The sequence below is a fragment of the Montipora capricornis genome, chromosome 2 (assembly GCF_036669925.1).
Source record: "Montipora capricornis isolate CH-2021 chromosome 2, ASM3666992v2, whole genome shotgun sequence".
In the NCBI taxonomy this organism is placed as follows: Eukaryota; Metazoa; Cnidaria; class Anthozoa; order Scleractinia; family Acroporidae; genus Montipora; species Montipora capricornis.
The window spans coordinates 13,277,491-13,282,490 of record NC_090884.1 but is presented as its reverse complement, the minus strand read 5'-3'; positions in this window follow the sequence as shown (position 1 = coordinate 13,282,490).

The window sequence follows — 5,000 nt, the reverse complement described above, 5'->3', positions numbered from 1 at the left end:
GTTCTATTCCAATTTTATACAATCAAGGTATCTTTAATAGAAATGATTTTCACGTAACGTCCATCGCCGCTATGTAACAGGGAGCTTAAGCACGCGCGTTTTGAGACGCGGACGGCAACCGGAAGTGAACAATTTTCCCCTTAACCTGTCTTTACACAGCTACATTTACACTGCTAAATATCGTTTCTCTATTAGAGATGATTAGTGCAAAAATCTGAGAGACGCCACTGTCCTGGCACGCGAAATGTTCTCTTCCGGTTGCCGTCCGCGTCTCAAAAACGCGCGTGCTTAAGGTCAACGAAAACGTCACTCCAAAATATAAGCTATCGTACCTATTTGGTGATTACTTCATCTCGTTCACGTCGTTTAATACGTGCGATCAATCCTTTAACTTTCGTGGATGAGTACGAAGGGTTTTGAACTTTGATAAGGCCAACCTCCTTTTTATCTCCGTTTAGCGTCGTCCCACCGACCCACTGTGACTGCTCGTTGAATTTGATCCATCTGGTTCAACTGCCCAGCTGCAATTGTAAATAGCCAACTGGTATGCCCGCCTCCGGACAGTTGTTACTGTTGCTGTTCTGTTCTTTCGTTTCGTTAACTGTCTCATTGGCCATCATCTTTAGTTCAAAAACCTGATAAACACAGTTTTTCAATGACGTTAAACTTCACTCTAAGAGCGGCAACTTTAAAAGACAACCTCTGGTCTCCAAACAAATGGTTCTTAGCCTTGCCAAGAGACTATGAGGGTAAGAGAACACATCCCCCATACATGGGCCTCTTCCCATGATAATCTTTTTCAATCTAATTTTAGCTCGTAGTCAAGCTGCGAGGCTATTTTAGGAAAGACACCTGATTGGTCAATTGTAATGACGTAATGACGTAATGACCGCTTTGCTGTTCTGCTTTGAGAAAATGGCGTCTGTAGTAGACATCATAGTTTGTCGATGAATCTGAAAACTTTGATTTTGAAAAGAGTGGGAAAAGTTCCCGTCCACGTAGAGAAAACTGGTCCATGCTGTCCATAGCTGAATCCGATGAAGGTGACGTCTAATCAACAGAAAGTAGGGATGCGAGCTCTTTTGAGGAAGATGTTGAAATTTCGAGGTTTGAAAAATCTTCAAATTTCGATTTAGGATTTCACTGGATCATGCGACGGCGAGAAAAGCCTTCGCAAGCTTCATCACAATGACATCTGATCCTCTGACCATGGGGACGAAACTAAAGATAATTTTCACAGCGTGGCACGAAGCTTAAAATAGATTGAGAAAGATTATCATAGGGCACGGGGATGTGTTCTCTCGCCTGATAGTCTCTTGGCCTTGCCTCTTACGAGAAGACACAAGTTTGTGATTAGATAATAACAACAAATCGTGCACAAAGGCACTCAAATGTCTGCCGTCTCGAGACAACACTTCCACGCTGGAACAAAAAATGGATCGTTTAGCCTTACATAGTCTTAAATGATTAATAACTCGTACAATCAGGGAAACCGGGGGCACTAGCCAATTGTTCCCGTGTTTCCAATCTCGAGTGAATGCGTCAACCGCTTCTGTTCCAGGCTGACAAACCCGCAGTTAAAAAGGAGCAAGCTTGGTGTTATAACTGCAGACGAAACTGTCCACGGTATGTGGGCCCCACTTAACGTCCAGCATTCTAAAAATAACATAATTTAATGCATTATCGTCGAAAAGTATGATTCTTCTCAGACAATCCGCCTCTGCGTCCAGGTCTCTAGGGATCCATTTCATACCCAGTGAAACTAGAGACTGTAATTCTTCAACATGACTTCCACCGGTTACAATGCTTACAAAGTTTTGATGTCAGTCAACCAGGCCACCTACTGGCCTTTGAAATCATGAGCAAAACTTCCGATGGCTAACTGAACAGCTTTTAATTCTTTCCAAGTAGAGCTCTTCTCTGGCTCGTCAGGCGACCAGTTTTGCTGAAATACGTTACCTTCGTGTTTAACAATAAGAACTGCAAGCGTAATCGGAAGCATCAGATAGACAATCTTAGACAGTGTTAGAGGGTCTACTCTCGGTGGGCCACGCCGACCGACCGTTCAGAGAGCGTGCGTTTGGCTTCTAAAGCACATCTCGCGAATAGCCTCATCAGTGAGCTGAACGTTTGAAAACCACGATGGCCTATAGTTTAACACATGGTATAATGATCTAGTCATGATGCGCGCGACGTTACCAACGAAAAGAAACAAAGAAATGATCAAGCCAATAAACGAGGCCATATTCCTGGTTTTAGCCACGCGTGATTCACAATCGCTGACTGGAAATAATAAAATTATTAAGAAATCTAAGCATTCTCTGAGCAGTGGCAGCGATCGTGCCCTGAATGGTGTCAATAACACTACCCAGCCAAATTATAACATGAGAAGGATCCCACTGGGACGTCGGAAAGTTCACAAGAAAACCAAACCTAATTAGATCGCAATGCACCTTCAAGCTGTGAATTTTGGCAGTTAACTCAGTATAACCCTTGTCCAATACGTTATCAAGAAAAAAGACGATCGGAATTCCATGACACCTCCACATTTTAATAATAAGTTTTGTGAATAAATACAGGGCTGAAGGCAGACTGAAAGGAAGGACAGCAAAATGATAATAACGAATGATTCCAACACCAAAATCCCAACCAAAAGCTAAAAAGTTCCGGTGCTCGGGAAAAATCTCTACAGGATGGTACCCCGACGAAAGATCAAACTTAAAAGTGAAAAACCCCAGAAAAAATAATCGAAAGAGCTACCTTATGATCCTTGCATTAAACTTTTTGCTTGACGTGTAAACGTACAAAATATCTAAGATCCGGTATTAATCCCTTTTTTTCCAGACGATTGAACGGAAAGTAACAAAGGTTTCACAATTTTTGGGGCATGATTGACCATGATTCAAGTAGCTCTTCGATGCAATTCATTATAAGGAGATCTAGAATCGCTTCGGAGACAAAATCCTCCTCTTTGATGGCGGATAAGTTATTAAGGTCTCGGTAAAGGTAAATTTGGGCGTCTCGCTCAAATTTTTTGTTTTTGCAAATCTTGAATTGGTTGGCTCTGAAGTAAATTTTCCGAAAAATAACTCTGAAAAATTAATTTTAAAACCGCTAAAATAGCTTTTCGTTGTTTCCCGCCGTAATCTGCGCTCGAAAATGTTTAACGTATCATGTTAATCACACGTGAAAGGATTGGGTACCTTAGCACGTGCCCGAACGCTGATTGGCTCAGCGTAATTGGCTTTCAAGTAGGGGACGGAGTTGTTCAGCAGACCGTGAACTGCACGCGAAATCTTCACGCTCGATTTTCTAGGGGTTTATTTTGACGCCAAAACTTCTCGGACCTCCTGTCCCGACGGATTTTAAGATATCGCTTCCAAATTTTCAGTCTACCTCACTGTCACGTGACCTGAGATTCCATGAGATATGCGCTGCGCATGTACCGATCACTTGATGCGTTTGATTCATGGTCGCCGGTCTCCGTTTCTCTGATGTTTTTGAAGTTAAATTTCTTTTTCTTCTAGCACTCACAGTGTACTGTACTGTATCTTTTCTGTGGTAGTGGAGCTATCTTGTCCAATATTCCTTAATTTTGGAATGGGCGACGCGGAAGGAACGTCAACACACCAGAAAATGAGCTCGAAGAGCTACAACTTACGACGTTGGATAAATCTAAGTAGAGGTCGTTGAAGACCAAAGCTCCTAGTCAGGAGGTTAAGCGGAAAGAACCAGCCAAAAGATTTCACGTGGAAGAGAACCAGTTGCTTGACGTGGTCAAGTCGTTTGCTGAATCCATTTCGGCAAACTTCACGGTTCTTACCGAGAGCATGACTAACAGCTTTCAGAAGCTTGGAGAGAATTTAAACGTGATGAATGACAACATTATGTCTCTCGATCACTGGCCTGAAGGTGAGCTTTCTGAAGATGTATCAGAACAGGTTGACGTTAACGAAGTTAGCGAAGGTTATGAGAAGCATCCGAACGATGGGAAAAACGCTGACCAGTCAGCTACACGCCAAGCAGAGCCTCCAAGTAAAAGGAAAAGAGCTGACGAGTCAGCTGCGGAGGAAGAAAATTCTATTTCTACTCCGAACAAATTTCTTTCTAGCCTCGAGAAGAAGGCAAATACGCAGGAAGCTACATGCCCGAAGATAAATGATACCTTGGCTTCTCACGTAACGGCCATTATGCGGAAAAAGCCCGTGGAAGAAAGTGGGAAAAATTTATTTCAGAAAATTCTCAGACCTGAGAACTGTCCGGGCCTGTCAAAAATAACTATTAATCAGGTAATTTGGGATCGAGTTTCTGCTGAGGCCAGAACAGGCGATGTGAAAATTAAACGAGTTCAGAACGCGTTCGTTAAAGGAACTACAAATGTAGCTTTAATAGCAGATCTTGCCTTGAAGAGCTCTGAAGACAAGGACAACATAGATACCACTGCTTTGTTGGACAAACTATGAAAGCTAACCGAAGATTCGTTGTGCTGCTTAGGATCAGCCAACTGGGAATTGGTTCAGAGACGCCGGGAGGCATTGAAGCCTCAAATTTCTAAAAATTATGCTCATTTGTGTGCTCAAAAAGTCAAGTTTACTGACTCTCTGTTTGGAGACGACGTTACCAAGCAAATCAAAGATATCACAGATGACAATAAAGTTACCCATAAGCTGTGGGATAAAAACAAATCTTGGCACAGACCCTCCCATGCAAACAGGGGCTCTGGTAGGGGTCGTGCAGGTTTTCCAGGATCGAGGTTCAACTAACCGTCCTTTTTTAAGAACATCCAACCAATCCCGCACAACAACCTACAGCAGGCCAAAGCACAACCTGGAAACATTCAAGAACTAATTCAGGAGCCTCAGGTAAATACAGTTCAATGTTAACCTATAACTACAAAGGTTTCTGGTAGAATTCAGCATTTTTTTCAGGCTTGGAAGCACATGACTTCAGATAAAGTCATTTTAGGTATGGTCAAGGGTTGCCATATAACATTCACGCAT